At 47.5% G+C, this 17,588-nt stretch overlaps 1 protein-coding gene across 1 annotated transcript in view; it reads right to left on the reverse strand.

Annotated features, from left to right (window-relative positions):
* The window catches only part of HRH1 (histamine receptor H1), a 105,585-nt gene extending 103,435 nt beyond the window's left edge, over nt 1–2,150 (reverse strand). Inside the window, exon 1 of the mRNA XM_030801987.1 lies at nt 2,101–2,150. The gene's annotated coding sequence lies outside the window, so the exon portion shown is untranslated. The remainder of the gene's footprint in view (nt 1–2,100) is intronic.
* Nucleotides 2,151–17,588: the final 15,438 nt, after the last annotated feature.

A 17,588-nucleotide genomic window follows, 5' to 3' on the forward strand; every position in this document is an offset into this window, starting at 1 on the left:
TGGGGAAACCAAGGGACGGAGACGTGTAGCAACTTGATCAAGGCCACAAAACTCATAAGCAACAGTGCTGAGATCTGAACCCACACAGGTGAGCTCCAGAATCCCACACTTTTGATGTCTTTGCTATGCGTTTTCTCTGCTAAGGAAAAGCCAGGCACTCCTTCATTGTGAAGAGGAAAGTGCCAACACAGAATTCTGAGAGAGTCGAAGAGGAGGAGGCTCATGTATAAGTCCCTCCTCCCTTGGACACTCAGCTGAGGGTCAGGAAGGACCACTCCCAGCCCAGCATTGGCCAAACCACTCTGGGGTGCAGGGTCTCTTGGCAGGCTGCTCCGGCCTCCACCCAGCCCTGAAATCATGGACAGGCAGCACCTGTCCATCTCCTGCCTCCACGGGATTCTCTGTCACATTTGAAAACGAAAACAATGCCAGGCATCCCCTGCCCTTCCCCATAGATTCTCCCCACCCCAGGAGAAATGCCTGAATCACACTCGGGGATTTACATGGGGTTGTCCGGGATTCCTGTGAGCAGCGGACCTGCTGCCTGGCTTTCCTCTATTCATCCTTTGCTGCTGCCAGACACAAGCACAGAAGGAGCTAAGGTCCCATCTGCCACCTCAGTTTCATTCATAATCTAGAGGGAGTCAGGCAACATGGGTGTTCAAACCCCAATTCTGCCATGGACCAGCTAGGCAATCTCAAGCAAATTACTTAACCTCTCTGAGCCTCAGTAGACTATCTGTTCAATAATAGTACTTACCTTCCAAGAATGCTGTGATGGGATAATGCATAATGATGCTCTCATGTGTCCATCCTCCCTCTCTCCCAGTCTCTACTGGTTTCTGGCTGCCTCCAAGACTCTTCCTATAAGACCCTCAATTCCCCTCTCCTTCATGCTCCAGGGACACACTCCATCTGTGCTCCTGTCACAGGTTTCTGGCCCCGCAATCATGAAATGAGTTATTCAGGCACCTTCCAGCCTGAAAACCTTGTTCACCAGGACTCCCAGCCTGCCTCGTCCTGTCTGCTCCAGGCTGAGGCGGGAGCCCTCTGCCGGAGGACAGCCACTCTGCCTGGAACATCTCTGCACTACCAGCTGCCAGGCAAGCGGACACCTCAGAGGGATCAGGGAATTAGGAAGGAAGAGGTGGGATCTTCATGGAGGACTGGGGGCTGGGGGTGGGGTAACAGAGCGGGAGACGTGACTTCCTTGAGGGGCTGCTGTACTCCATCCAGCTCCTGCTCCTGGCTTCCTGGGCTCCTTCGAGAAAAACTGAGAGCAACTTCTAGAATCTGATCTCTGAAAGAGCAGCCCCGATGCTTTTCTGTCACCAGAATCCACTCCCTGGCCATAATATCCACTCATTTTCCCAAAGCATCCTCCTCTCTCGGTACAACGAGGAGGAGGTGATCCGCCTCTTGCTCCACACCCCCAGCTGCAGCCAAACTGCAGGGGAAGGGCGGGTGGTGGTCCGGACACTTCCCACCCCCGACTCCAGGTGACGCCGAGCCTGGGGCTTACCTCAGTGTATTCAAGTCATTTGGATTAGGATGACTCCGAGCAAAACCCTGACTCTCTCCCCTTAACCAGCTGGTGCTCCTGGGCACAACTTTCCCTTCCCGAGCCTCAGTTTCCTCCTCTGTAAAATGAGTATAACAATATTGCAACAGATAATGGATGCCCAAAGCCTGGCACAGAGAACGCACTCAACCAATGGGCTGGCACTACGGTTAGCAGCAAACTCAGACCCTGGTGAGGCTCAAAGAAAACGAGGCTCCCCCTCTGAGCGCCCGAGCCCAAAGACAGACGCTCAGGGAGCGCACTCTGCCCAAGCCCGCGGCAGCTAAACGTGTCTGCGCGTCGAGTGCTGGGGCCACAATGTGGAGAGAGGAGCGGTGCCACCGAGCGAGCCGCGCTCCGGCACCCGCCCCAAGCCACCCGCGTCGCGAGGGTACCCAAGCGCGCCCATCTCAAGCCGCCAGCTCCGGGGTTCCCGGCCGCCCTGCAGGGATGCCCGGAACCCAGCCTGGCCAGCGCGCAGCCTCGCCCCGCCGCGGCGGCCCCGCTCCCGCCCAAGCCGGCGCCCCGCTGCGACTCACCGGCGCCGGCTCCGGGGAAAGTTTGGTGGCGCGGTGTCCACGGCGGCCAGGCTGCTGGGTGTGCCGCGGGGGCGGCGGCGGGGGCGCCGGGGAGCGCTCGGGGAGGCGGGGCGCCGGAGGAGGAGCCGCTACGAGGGGCCCACCCGCGAGCAGCGGGGAAGGCGGGGACCCGGGCCCTGCGGGCTGGCAGCGCCCCCGCACCGGGTTCCACGCGCTCGGGGCCGCCCCCGCGGAGAGAGGGGGCGCGAGGGGCGCGCCTCTCGCTCGGACACCCTCTCCCAGCTCGCGCCCCGGGTTTGGAGCTGCTCCCGCTGGTACCCGAGCTCGGGCTCTGCGAGGCGGACTGCTCCTTGGGTTTGGAAAGGGGTGGCAGAAGGGTCAGAACCTTGGTGAGACAACTCCACCCCCACCCACGCACCTGCGGGCACACAAAACGACAGACAGAGATAAATCAAGACAAAGAGGCACAGATGGAAATAGAGATGAAACGATGTTTGGCAGAGTCAATCACAGATAGATTGAAAAAGACAAATAGTGATACCTGCGCCCCTCATTCCTGCTAGGGGCGCCAAAATCGAAAAAGGCAAAGTCAGACAGAGGTGGAACAAGATTGACAGATAGGGACCCTACCCCTAGAGGTTTCGGGGAACTAAAGAGACCCCAGGGTCTACAACCTCACACCTCTCTTCTGTTTCTCACTAGCCCGTCCTGATGAATGAGCCCACATTTCAAAATAGGATGTGTTTTAATTAGCATCCTGTGCCACCCCAAGCAGCAAGGGGAGGGGTAGGGTGGGGGTTAGGCCCCTCTGCAGGTCCCCAGGAACCTCTGTCCCTGGCTCTGGGAGCTTGACGATTCTTCCTGGCTGCCTTCATTTCCAGAGCTGGGAGAGAGAGGTCGAGTTTTTTCTCCCTTCTCAGTGCTGGGAAAACTCCATTTGAACCTTTGAACAGTTATGGTTTCAGATTTTACCCCAGCACTTTTGAAGGGACCACCCAAGCTCACAGGGAGAGGAGGGTGTTTGAGAAGGTGGGACATGGTGGGTTGGGGTGTGGGGGTGGGGGTCAGAGGGGTATTTTAGCCTCCTTCCAGTAGGAGCAGTCCCACCAGCCCTGGTTGTGGACCACGCAGAGCTGGGTCTGAGGCTCAGCTTCACAAGCTGTATATGGTAGGTCCATGATCCTTTTTCCTGGCCTCAGGGCCCATGTCGGTAACACAGGGGTTCATAAAGACAGGGGCCATTGTGCCAGATGCTCTTCTAAGTGCCAGAGGTGCTTACTCACTTAATCCTCACAACAATAATAGGTCCTAGTAGGTAGGAACTATTATTATCCTTATTTTACAGATGGGAAAATGAAGGCACAGAGAGATTGAGTAACTTGCACAAGGTCACATGTAGGAGAACTGAGCATCCACCCTACGCAGCCTGGCCCCAAGGTCCAAGGTCCTGTTATAACTTCATCTCCGTGGGGCTGTTGGAAAGTTTCATGATACCATTTCTATAAAGGGCTTAGTGCTCCATAAATGGTAGCTCAGAGATCACTGATCCCATCTGCAAGGTGGGGATTAAAGGACCTTGTGATGCCCAGTGATATGAGACTTTGGCCTTGGGATAATGGCAGGCCATGTCACTGTCCTGGACATTATGGATTCGAGAAGTCAGAGATGTCCCATTTGCTTTTCTGGCCAGCCCTCTGCACATTAGCACAACCCCACAGCCAAGACTCACCCCGGATCCACGAAAGGCCTCTCCCGCTCCCTGGTGATTCTCCAGGGCCTCCATATTTTACACTTTACCAGACTAATGCACCCTTTGGAACTGAGTTAGCACTCAGGATAGCAACTGTTATAAACTCTAAAGGAAATACATTTCCTCTCTCTACAGCTGTGGGGCTTAAGGGAGGTAAGGGGGGGATGTAGGTGGGAGGGCGGATGGGGGCAGGGCGGGTGGGGGAAGCCTAGGAAATGACTGCATCCACTTTCATCCCTCCTGTCTCCATTCTGCATTTCAGCAAAGGCTTGGTTATTTGGAATTCCTCCCCAAAGTTTCACTTCCTGGGTTAGTTTTAGGCCTACTAAACCCATGGTGATCAGCACTTTTAGAAAAATCAGCATCTTTGAAACAACATGTTAGACATGATTTCAAGTCCCTGGTAAGCAGGGTGTGGGTTGTTTTGCTGTGGCATTTGGGACTGACAGATCAGGAGGTACCCCAGGCTGTATGAGGGGTTGGGGAGCAGGAGGGCACAATCAACTTACTAACAACATACAGGCCGCAGCAGAAAAGTAACAGCCCCATGCTTACTGCGTACTGTGTGTCAGGCTTGATTTAAGAGCTTTACATAATTAAATAATGCATTGATTCCTCACAATCCCATTAGGTAGGTACTGTTGTCATCCCGTTTTGCGGATGCGAAAACAAAGAGATGAGCTTGTTCAGAGTATACAGCTAGTAAGTCTTCCCGAGATCAGACAGGTGGGAAGCAGCTGAGCCAGATCTGGAGCCTGGAGCAGTCTGGACCCACAGCCCCACTCCTACTTCTGTGCTTTGTGGAAGAAGCAGAAAAAAGGGACAACCTCAGTGCCTGAGTAGAGACTGAAGGCAATGAGAAGAAATAAGTAGATTAAAAATACCTGCTCTGCCACTTACTAGCTCTGTGTTTACTTTGCGCCTCTGAGCCTCAGTTTCCTCATCTGTATGTAAAATAATAATAGTAATGCCTATGTCACACCCAGAATTTTAGTGATGGGCCGGGCATGGTGGCTCGTCCCTGTAATCCCCAGGTAGGATCGGGGAGGCCAAGGTGGGAGGATCACTTGAGCGCAGGAGTTTGAGACTAGCCTGGGAAACACGGGGAGAAGACCTCGTCTCTACAAAAAATAAATAAATTAGCTGGGCATGGCGGTGTGAGCCTATAGTCCCAGCTACTCAGGAGGCTCAGGAGGGAGGACTGCTTGAGCCCAGGGGATCAAGGCTGCAGTGAGCTGTGATTGAACAGTTCATTTCAGCCTGGACCACAGACCAAGACCCTGTACCCGCCACCCCCGACCCCCCAAAAAAAGAATTTTCATGATGTTTCTTTTGATTGCAGGTAACTTAAACCCAATTATAACCAGCTTTGGTTATAAAGCATTCTTGAATGAAAACGTTTAGGAGGTAGGCCTGGATTCAGATGCTTCAGAGGCTCAAAGGTAATTGTCATGAATCTGTCTCCCTCTGTCTTGACTCTGTTTTCTTTTCTGTCAGCTCTATTTCATACATATGTGCTACTTTTATTAGCAGGCTGGCTGTCTCTGTAGGGAGGTGGAAATGGCTAAACAACCTCAAGGCAAAGAGATCACGTCTTTCCAAATATTCCCAGCAAAAATCCCAGGGTTGACTCCAATTGGCTTGGCCTGGATCACATGCCCAGTCCTGAAACTATTATAGTTGTTTTGGTTGGCTAAACCTGAGTCACATGCCTGTATCTGAAGTCAAGGGGTAGAGTCAGCCCGCTGTTGGCCACTGGAACTAGCAATGGGTGAGAGATGGTTCCTTAAAAGAAAATCGAGGTGCTATTAGCAGAATAACAGGGGTCCCGGACAGGCAAGAACACAGATGTCCTCTCCCTCACAGTGCTGTTGTCAGGATTAGAAAAGCTCATGCAGGCAAAGTGCTCAGCACGGTGCTTGGCTCTGGTAGATGCTCAGTAACCAAATCCCCTTCCTTCTTCCCACCTCTAGGAAACAGTAATCGTGGCTAACCAAATCCAGCCCAACTGCTTCCTTGTTTACATGGGGAAATCGAGGAAGGCCCAGGGAGAGGAAGTTACTTGCCCAAGTTGCCCAGTTAATTAGCCACAGAACCCATTTCCCCTAACTCTGAAACAAGTTCCAGTTAAAGTCTTTGCTGATAACTTTAAATCCTCCACTAACCAAGGGAGTCATCTTTGCATCTGCACAGAGGAGATGGGAAAATCACAAAGCCCTTAAGGTCCAGAGGAAATGAGTGTCACTACGTTGGGCTCCCAGGCTGTGCAACAAGCTGTGGACTGAGATGTCCGGGCAGGGAGCCCGGTCCAGCTCCCCACCCATCGCATCATGGAGTCAGCCGTCTCCTCTGGGGACTGCACCCTCTGGGTGCTGAGAAATCCAAATGGCTCTTTCTCATGCAGCCGCCCCAAGTGGGCAAGATGGCCCTTCTCTTGATTTATTTCCTGCTTACTTTCTGAGAGTCAAAGTGCATCCTTCAGGACCAAAGTGGCCAAGGGGCCAGCATGTTATTTAGAGTGATCAAAATGGACCATTTTCAACTTGGCCCTAATTCAGCTCCAGAGTTTTGGCTTCCACTAGCTTTTACTTATCTGTATTTTCTAACATTTCTTTAGCAAATTTGTATTACTTTGGCAATTAGAAAAAATGACCAGTAATTTTTATAAAAGGATTTGTGTTTGATTTCCTTTCAGAAAGTCACTTTCATTTATTAAAAGATCACAATGAGAAGTGAAATTAAGTTGATCTTTCTCTCTGGCAAGGATGTGTGGGGAGGAATGGGAAGGTGAATGCTGGGAGCAGAAGCCACAGCTGCAGAGCACTGCAGTGAATGAAGGCTGGACCAGGAGACTGGACCAGGAGGCTGGACCAATTGGCTCTGTGGTCCTAGGCAAGTCACTCAGTGTTTCTGGGTTTCTATTGCTAGATGTTTGGTTTCATTATAGCTGGAGTTCTTTCCAGGAATTCTCTGTATGGATACAGTCTTCAAGCTTTAGTGAATGTTCATATACGTTGTAGGAGAACATGTAATGGCTCAGAAATATGTTCAGCATAAATTCTGTTTGTCTTTCCGGTCTTGTGAGACTGCTGAAAGTTCTGCTCAGCTTCTCTGCTTCTTAGCATTTGGTTTCTTCTCAGCTTCTCAGTCTCTCCGTTTAGCTGTTTATGAATTGGCAAATTCATGGAAAAGAGCACATGGAATGTCAGGCCCCTGCTGAATGCATTTCTCTTCACCCTGAGATCTTGATCCCTCAACTTCTGGCTTCCTGGATAGCTCTTTCTTGCCTTCTAACAGATTTTTATTTTCTTTGAACAATTCTACCCAGGTTTTCTAATTGTTTATGGAGAAGACTGATCTTCACAAGCTAGTTTTTTCATAGGCAAAAGCAAAAGTCTCTTCCTGTGTTATTAAGTGAAAATGGCTGATTATAAAATGGTATGTACAGTGGGCTTCTATTTATATGCAAAGCATGTATATGTGTTTATGCAGAAGAAATAGAGAAAGAGCAAAAGCTATACACAGTGGCTATCTCTGGCTAGTTTTTAAAAATATATATCTATAGTTTGCAAATTTTATATAATAGATACAAAGAATACCCAAACTGGGTTGACCTTTGTGGCCATTTATACCTGTGTTACAAATGGGGAAACTGAGGTCAAGAACATTTAAATTTATTTCAGTTGAACAATTTTCGGAGGCCTGCTGTGGGCAGAGAACCATGCTATTGACCACAGGGCATGCAGAGCAACATAACACCTAGTCACTCTATCTCAATCTACAACTTGTGCTAGCCTTTGGGATATGAGGATGAAGAGGACAAGGATCTTCCCTCAAGATATTCCAGTTGAGGAGAAAGATATTCAAATAAGCTATCTCAGCTATGATATGAGATCAGTGCTAAAATAATGATGTGACAAGACTATGATCCCATTCTAGCTGGTGTAGCAAAAAAAAAAAAAAAAGACTGCGGTTTGTCTCTTAATAACTATTCTCTCAATATCCAACTAAAATATTACATTTCCTAGCCTCCCTTGTAGTAAGATGTAGCCACATGACCAAATTCTGGCCAAGGAGATCTGAGGGGAAATGTTGTGATGATTTCTGGGAAGTCTCTTTAAAGGGAACAAGGAAACTCTTCTTTGTTTTTTTCTGCTGCTTGGAATGTAGATGTAATGCCTGGAGCTTCAGTAGCCATTTTGAGTCACATTTGTGTCACATTGGAAAGGAACCATGTACTGGGATGATGGAGCAGCAAGATGAAATAACCTCAGTTGCTGACACCATGGAGCTGCTATATTAGCCCTGGGCTGTCTATTTCCATACTTTTTTTTTACATGATAAAGACACTTCTATCTTGCATATGTTACTGGTGTTTTGGATGTTCTCTTACATGCAGATAAACCCGATCCTAACTTATATGAATCCTAAAAATAAAGTGCTATGGGAACAGTGGTGAAGGTAGGGAGGAGTGAATATCTCCCACTCTTGGGCATTGAGGAAGTCAGAGGTGATGTGAAGGTTGTGAAGAGTTAATCAGTGAGATGGGCAGGATTGAGAAGGAAGAGTTTCTTTCTTTCTTTCTTTCTTTTTTTTTTTTTTTTTTTGACAGAGTCTCACTCTGTTGCTAGGCCGGAGTACAGTGGCACAATCTCAGCTCACTGCAACCTCCGCCTCCCGGGTTCAAGCGTTTCTCCTGCCTCAGCCTCTTGAGTAGCTGGGACTACAGGTGTGCACCACCATGCCCAGCTAATTTTTGTATTTTTAGTAGAGACAGAGTTTCACCATGTTGGACAGGATGGTCTTGATCACTTGACTTCGTGATCCACCCACCTCGGGCTCCCAAGGTGCTGGGATTACAGGCATGAGCCACCACACATGGCCAGAAGAGAGTTTCAAACAGAGTGGATCAGGCAGGGAGCATGGAAACAGGGCTGGAATAAGGAACATGGGCATTAGAATCAAACAGCCTGGGCTTAAAGTCCATCATGATATTTAGAAAGTCACTTCACCACTCTACACATCAGTTTCTCCATATGTAAAATGGGGATAATAATAGTATCAGCTTCATCTGGGTGTAGTGAGGATCTTATGAGTTAATACATGTAAAGTGCCTAGAACAATGATATTGAGAGAACGGTTATTAAGAGACAAACCATAGTCTTTTTTTTTCTACACCAACTGGAATGGGGAAACAGTCTTGTCATGTCGTTGTTTTAGTATTGACCTCATATCATAGCTGAGGTAGCTTATTTGGATATCTTTCTCCTCAACTGGAATATCTTGAGGGCAGATCCTTGTCTTCTTCATGGCATATTGTGGGTGCTTAGTAAATGAGTAAATACTGGCTGTTATTTGCTTATCTATAAAGTGGGATGCTCATAGTCCTATCTCATAGAGCAGCCAATGTGTATTAAAAGGCACAGGACTCTAGACGTAGTGGGTGCTCAACCATGTGGTTCTTTCTCTCCCTTTCTTTAAGGGGCTTACAAACAATATTTAACAAATCTTCATCAAGCCCCTACTCTGTGGCAGGCCCTGGGTCAGGAGGTTGCCGATTCCAGGAAGAATCAGACCTTATCCCTGCCCTTGAGTCTCAAGAAGAGAAAAGGAAAACAAATAAGCATAGTACAGTGTGAAAAGTGGGACTGTGGTCCAATTTCAGTCTGCAAACTCAGGTGAGTGAGAATGGTAACTTTCCTGGTAAGTGAACTCAGTCTCTGCTAAGATCTCCCATCACATGCAAGGAAACCTTAACCTTTGGCAAGTCAAGTTTTTCCTATTTATTTGGGGTTTATCATCACTTGTCCACACTGTCATTTGTTGAGACATCTTCATTCCTATCTGAGGAGGGGACACCCATCCACACAGGTCACTGTTGAGTTGTCCCTTATTCTTAGGTCTCATTTCTGCTCTCAGCTGCTTCCAGAGCCCCTTTCAAGTGTACAGGAAACTTTGCTCAGCTGCCATGGCTGCCAGGACACAGAGAATTCTGGTAGACATATGAGGTTCTTCTGCCCACCCCCAAACACCCATTCATTTCCCCTCTAGAGTGTCTGCCTAGGAAGTGCTCAGGTGCTTTCTACATTTAATTTTCTCAAACTCCTTTGGGAATTTTGGTGTCTGTCTCCAAGCTCAGGACCATGCCTAGAGAAGGAGCAGGTTCAAGTGCCTCCTACCTCAGGGACCTGCACCCTACCCCCATCCCTTGTGGCTGCTGCAGCTCTCTCCCTCATTCTTGTCTGGAAACACTTCTTTAGTTTCAGCGGGGCAGAGCCTTGCTCCTAAATCCCTTGCATTTCCCCATAGGGACCATCTCATCAATGCACAACATCCTTTTCTTGTTGCCTCTGACATGCTAGACTTTTGAAACTCAAAAGCCTGGAAAAGACTCTGGTTTTTCTTTTTCTACAAAGCCAGAAAAGGACAGTAGCCTCAAGACAATAGCCTAAAATAGGGGGAGGTAAGTCTCCTGGGTAACAGAAATCATCAAGAATGAAAATTAACCCTAATGAGCTCCTTCCATGTCTCCTCCAGAATGGATGAAATGTAAAAGACTGACAACATCAAGTGTAGGACAGGATGTGGAGCCACTGCAACTCCATATGTGACTGATGGGAATGCAAAATGATACCGATCCCTTGGAAAACTCCTTGGCAACTTTAATAAACATAACTCTACCCTATGATCCATATACCCACAAAAGACTGTACATAAATCAGAACAGCATTGTTGATAATAGCCCAAACTGGAAACAACCTAAATATTCACCAATAGAAGCCTGAATAAATTCATACTGTGGGATACTCTATAGCAGTGAGGTAGATGAACTATTACCGCCTACAACAACATGAAAGAAAGTAAAAATTGCTACTTTGATAATTATAAACACAAAAAAGTAAACACATCATTCTATTCATATGAAGAGTTATCTAAATAATTAGTAAAATTGATATATGATTTTAGAAGTGGTTACCTCTGGAGGAGAAGGAGGGGTACTGTTACTAACTGAGAAGGGAGTTCTGGAAAAATTCTATACTTTGATCTTTGGGATGGTTACACAGATGTATAGATAGGCAAAAATTCATTGAACTTTACATTTAATATTTGTACATTTTACCATATGCAAATTGTCCCTCAATTAAAAAAATCTCATTTTCCTTAAAAAAACACAGAGGCAAACATTTCAAAAACAATATCTCACCTTAGATGAGATATAGAGGCAAGCAGGCAGCCCTACTATGAGAGCCTGGAAAAGGCATTAGACAACTGTGTGTGGGGTGCAGCAGGGACAGAGAGACACTCAAGGAGGGCTTCCTGTCGGAGGTGATAGCTAAACATTGAAGGACCTGTACTGAAAGTCAAGCAAAGAGAAGGCTAAGGGCATTCCAGGCTCAAGGAACAGCATGCAAGGGCACTCATAGCATCCCAAGAGAAGTTGACTGAGAGAAGGAGGGTATGGGGAAAGGACAAACAATGAAGCCACAGATGTCAATGGGAGTCAGATCTGACAGCCTCGCAAGCCAAAGGGAGGCCCAAGGGAGGCTCTGAAGAGTTGTGATTGGAGTTGGACTTTAAGGAGGCCACTCTGGAGGAAGGGAGGAAGGTGGTTTAGAGGTGGTTGCAGTAATCCACAGATGGGGTATGTGGCCTGAACTAGTGCAGCGGCCATGGGGATTGGGGCTGGGAGAAGAGCTTCCAGAGATACTTAGGAGGAAGACTTTGCTAACCAGCAATATAGCGGGACAGGAGAGGAAATCGTTAAGGAAACTCATGGATTCTTGCCTTTCATGGCAAGGTGGAGCTATTTACTGAGAAAAACATAGGAAGAGCTACATTTATTTATTTATTTATTTATTTATTATATATTTTTTGAGGTAGAGTCTCACTCTGTCACCCAGGCTGGAGTGCAGTGGCATGATCTCGGCTCACTGCAACCTCTGCCTCCTGGGTTCAAGCAATTCAGGAAGAGCTACATTTATAAGTGCTGTTGTGGTTGGCCAGATGTTGTTTTTCTCTGTTTGGCTCCTGCTTCTGCTTTTGCTTTAGTCAGAACTCTGTCCCAGGAAGACCTGCTCCTCCCTGTTCTCAGGCTATGTAGCTAAAGTGATGGTGACCCCATCTCTGGGCTGTAGGACATGTGATAGTCGCCACTAGTTCCAGCTTGAAGTTGCTGCCAAAGACACGATTTTATTCTTTGCCATGTCTGAGTAGTATTCCATGATGTGTATGTATGTATATGTGTGACGTGTGTGTGTGTGTATATATATATATACACACACACACATATACATATCGCATTTTTAGACCAATTTTCCATTGATGGACACTTAGTTTGATTCTATGATTTTGCTGTTGTGAATAGTGCTACAATAAGCATATGCGTGCAGGTGTCTTTTTGATACAACAATTTATTTTCCTCTGGGTAGATACTCAGTAGTGAGATTGCTGGATCAAAGGGTAGTTCTATTTTTAGTTCTTTGAGAAATCTCCATACTGGTTTCCATAGAGGTTGTACTGATTTACATTCCCACCAACACTGTGTAAGTGGTCCCCTTTTTCTGCATCCCTACCATCATCTGTTGGTTTTTGACTTTTTAGCAATAGCCATTCTGACTGGTGTAAGATGACATCTCATTATAGTTTCAATTTGCATTTCTCTGATGATTAGTGATGTTAAGCATTTTTTTCAATATGTTTTTTGGCCACTTGTATATCTTTTGAAAAATGTCTTTTCATGGAGGACATGCATTTTGGGATGAAGCTTGAAGATACCTAAAAAAGATCTGGCTTGAAGGGGGAGGATGTGTTTCAGGAGGAGAGAACAGCACAAGCAAACCCTTGGAGGCAGGAAAGAAAAGGAAACACTCAGGGGATGGTGGGTAGTCAGGTTGGCCTGATCACACTGGAGAATGTGGGGGAGATGAGTCTGCCAGCCAGACTCATCTGCAGGGGTCAGACCAGGGGTCACCATTCATCTACTCCTCTACAAGGGAGACTGGAGGGGTTAGACCAGGCAGGCCTGGAATGCTAGGGTGAGTTTGGATTAACCCAACCAATGAAACTGCAGACTAGAATAGGCATCTGGAAGTTCCAGGGATGTTTGGGAAAACTTCGTGGGGAATTTAAGGAATCGCTTCTGGGGTCAGAGCTCCATGTTGTTTTTCCCATCAGCTTGCTCAGGAGTTGGATAGATGGTGAGCTCAGGGACTGGTGAACTGTCTCAGTAATACAGGGTGGTAATGTCCCTCCCTTCTCCTGCCCCAAGTCATACAAGCCTTCTCAGGCTGGGACATCTGGAGGTCTTGACCAAAAAGAACCAAGACTCTTGCTTTCTGCAACCCACTCTCCACACAGCAGGTTGAGGGCCCTGTGGACGCACATCAGATTGCTCTTACTGAAAACCCTCCAGAGGCTTCTCACCCCACTTAGAAGGAACTTAGAAGCACCCCACTTAGAAACACCCCACTTAGAAGCAACTCCACACACCTCCCTGTGGCCTGCAAGGCTTCACATCATCTGACCCCTGTGTCCCCTCCGTCCTCACCTCCTTTCACTCTTCCCTGGGCCCACTGTCCTCCAGCTCTTTGCAGCCCTGCAAACACAGCAAGCTTTTGTCCTGTCTTGGGGCCTTTGCACTCGCTGTTCTCTATGCCTGGGACACTCATCCCCCAGATCTTGCCACGGACACCTCATCATCATTCAATCTTTTTTTTTTTTTTTTTCCAAGACAGAGTCTTGCTCTGTTGCCCAGGCTGGAGTGCAGTGGTGTGATCTTGGCACGCTGCAACCTCCACCTACCTAGTTCAAGCAATTCTCCTGCCTCAGCCTCCCAGGTAGCTGGGATTACAGGCACCTGCCACCATGCTCAGCTAATTTTTTGTATTTTTGGTAGAGACAGGGTTTCACTGTGTTGGCCAAGCTGGTCTTGAACTCCTGACCTCGTGATCCACTCGTCTTGGCCTCCCAAAGTGCTGGAATTACAGGCGTGAGCCACCGTGCCTGGCGTCATCATTCAATCTTTGCTTAGTTGTGGCTCGTTGGAGAAGACTTTCCTGGGTAAGGGTAGTGCTCCTGCCTATCACTTGGCCTTCTTAGTCCTCATTGCTATCTCTGATTGTCTTTTTTCTTTGTTTACTTGTTTATTGTGTCTAAGCCTCCATCTGAATGTGAGTGACTCAAACATAGGGTTTCTATCTTGTTCCTCACTGTACCCCCAGCACTTAGAGCAGTGACTGGCCCAGAGGAGGTCCTCAATAAATGGTAATTGAATGAACTATCTGCATAGGCAAGGTCCTTAGGCAATTCTGCAAATAAGGCAGCTGGGCCCAGAGAAGAGAAGGGACCTGTCAAAGGTGTCCTACAAATCAATGTCAGAGACAGACCTAGGCTACAGGACTCCTGCTTCTAAGGTCAGTTCATTTTCTGTAATTCTCTTCCACCCTTTTCTGCAATTCTCTTCCACCCTTTTCTGCCAAAGGGGCTGCCAGTCTTTGGTGATTTTCCCTCTGGTGCATATGCCAGTGTAGAAAGAGCAGTGAACTAGAAGCCAGGGAACTTGGGACCTGGTCTAGCTCTGCCACCTACATACCTTGTAGACCAAGGGGTCCTTGAGGGCAGAGGGCATTACCCATATCTATTACAGTTGGTGCTCAGACAAGGCTTGTCGAAAGAGTAAGATTTTGCTTGCGTGAAGATAGTGGGTGCCAACACAGGGCAGTGGTTAACAGCTGGGAACAAGAGCTAGGCAGACATGAATTCAAATCTTGGCTATGTCACTTTCTAGTTGCCCTACACGTGATCACCCATGAAGAATGTACATAGCATCATCTAGGATAGCTTGTGTCCAGGATGGCCCTGACACTCTCTGGTATTCATGTTCTTGGGTAACCCACACTGAATTAGGGCTGATTTCCATGACCAACAGAATACTGCAGAAGTGACAGTATGTGACTCCTGAATCTAGATCATGAAAGATAGTGTGGCTTGCACTTTGGTCTCTTATATCACCTACTGGGGGAAGCCAGCTGCCATGTCGTGAGGACACTCAAGAAGCTCTGTGGAGAGGCTCTTTTGAAGGAGAACCAATGCCTCTCACCAACAGCCAGCATCAACTTGAGACATGTGAGTGAACCAACTGGAAGTGGATCCTCCAGCCAAGTCAAGCCTTCAGATGACTGAAGCCCCAGCCTCACGAGAGACAGCAGGCTAAAACTGCCCAGCTAAGCTGCTCCTGAAATCCTGACCCCAAAAATTATGAAAGATAATAAATTATTATTGTTTTAAGCCACTACATGTTGGGGTGATTCATTATGCAGCAACAGATAATGAATACATCACCCTTGTATTCATTACTGATGTTTATTGGGAGCATAGTGTGTGATTTTTCATTTAACCCTTCCAGTAATGCTGTGAGATAGGTACGTTTATTATCCCCATTTTACAGACAAAGAAACTGAGGTTCAGAATGAGTGAAGTCTCTTCCCTGCAGAGTCCCTGACTTTAAGGATTTTATGGTCTGATCTGAGAGACAGAAGCTCAAAAACCTATGACTCTAGGCAAAATATGGCTCTGAGATCCCAGGGTGGGAGAGGAATTTTGGATTCTGGCTTCTACTTGGGCCTCATAGCTTGGGATGACAAAGGGTACACTCCAAAGGCAGCAAACACCTTCCCTGCTCTTGAGCACCTGCTTAATCAAGGGGAGAAAGTTCAGATGCTTATGCATAATGTGTGGTATTTCTCTGCACAGAAACACACACAGGCCTGTACAGTAATAATGAAAAGCAACAACCTATCTTAAGGGCTTGGCACTTTGCACTTACAAAGCCTTATACATCCCTAATTCCATGGAATCACACCTGGCAGGTAAGCGTGGCCCTGTACACTTTACAGATGGGGACACTGAGGCCAGGGAAGTTGTGTGATTCTTGCAGAGCCAAGCAGCCTAGAAGTGGCGGAGTTCAGGTAAAACCCAGTAACTGGGTGTTTTTTACAAGTGCTAAGGGTATGACAGGAGGTAGGCAGGGCTCCTCTGAGGGAGGTTCCAGGAAGCCATCACCTGGGAGCAGGATTCTGAGAATGGGGAAGTGGCTTCGGGGAGAGGATGGTGCCTGGGAGGGTTTGAGAGGAAACAGAGTGAGTCCCTAGGGGCTCCCAGGGTGTAGGAGGGCAAAGAGGGGAACACAGCTGGAGAGGAAAGAATGAGCAAGCCTGGGCGTGTGGAAGAGGCTTAGTGTGTTAGGTGGAATTGCAGCTGGAGGGTGTGTGCAGAATGAGAGGTCTTGGTATTGGGGCCAAAGTCAACTCTCATGCCTAAGGAGGGAAGAAGGCGCTTATTTTGCTTCTTGGGTGGAAATCATTCCTGTGATTTAGTTCTTCTTGGGGGAGGGGCGGGGTTTCATCCAGCCTTAGCAAATGCATTCAATCTTCACTACTTCTCTCTGTCAGATGGGGCGGATAGAGGTCCAGATGTGGGCAGAAGCTTTTATGTCCCGTCGCAGGGCAGCTAAGAACAGCTGCGCGGGTCGTTCACTGTACATAGGCACTAGGCCAAAAGGGACTGAAATCCGGACTGCCCTTTGTTTACTAAGCCATGTGCCTGCAAGGCTTCACCTGCCCAGAGGGAATGTTTCCTTTTTCTTTTCTTTAAAAAAAAATTATTTTTATGAGCTAAAATTCACATAACATAGAATCTACCATTTAAACCACTTTAAAGTATAAAGTTCAGTGGTTTTAGTACAGTCACAATCAGTTTTTGAACATTTCCATCAACCCAAAAAACAACTCCATAACTCCTAATTCCCCCCTTTCCCCATCTCTTGGCAACCATGAATCTGAACTTTTATATGAATGGAGTTCTATAATTTGCTGTCTTTTGTGACTTCTTTCATTTGGCATTAAAACTTTTCAAGTTTTACCCATGTTGTGGTATGTGTCTGTACTTCATTCCTTTTAATGGCTGAATAATAATGCATTGTGTGAATATTCCACAATTTGTGTATCCCTTCATGAGTTGATGGACATATGGGTTATATCCACTGGCTATTAAGAATAGGCGGGGCACGGTGGCTCACGCCTGAAATCCCAGCACTTTGGGAGGCCAAGGCGGGCGGATCACCTGAGGTCAGGAGTTCTAGATCAGCTTTGCCAACATGGTGAAACCTTGTCTCTATTAAATATATAAAAATTAGCCGGGCATGGTGGCTATTTGGGAATCCCAGCTATTTGGGAATCCCAGCTATTTGGGAAGCTGAGGCAGGAGAATTGCTTGAACCTGGGAGGTAGAGGTCGCAGTGAGCCGAGATTGCACCACTGCACTCCAGCCTGGGTAGCAGAGCGAGATTCCGCCTCAAAAAAAAAAAAAAAAAGGCAGGCGGCTCGTGCCTGTAATCCCAGCACTCTGGGAAGCTGAGGCAGGTGGATCATCTGAAGTCAGGGGTTCGAAACCAGGCTGGCCAACATGGTGAAACCTCGTCTCTACTAAAAATACAAAATTAGCCGGCATGGTGGCACATGCCTGTAATCCCAGCTACTTGGGAGGCTGAGGCAGGAGAATCACGTGAACCTGGGAGGCAGAGGCTGCAGTGAGCCGAGATCGCACCATTGCACTCTAGCCTGGGCAACAAGAGCAAAATTCTGTCTTAAAAAAAAAAAAAGAATAATGCAGCTATGGCCAGGCACAATTGGCTCACATCTGTAATCCCAGCACTTTGGGAGGCTGAGGTGGGAGGATTGTT

This window comes from Nomascus leucogenys, chromosome 21 (assembly GCF_006542625.1).
Source record: "Nomascus leucogenys isolate Asia chromosome 21, Asia_NLE_v1, whole genome shotgun sequence".
NCBI lineage: Eukaryota > Metazoa > Chordata > Mammalia > Primates > Hylobatidae > Nomascus > Nomascus leucogenys.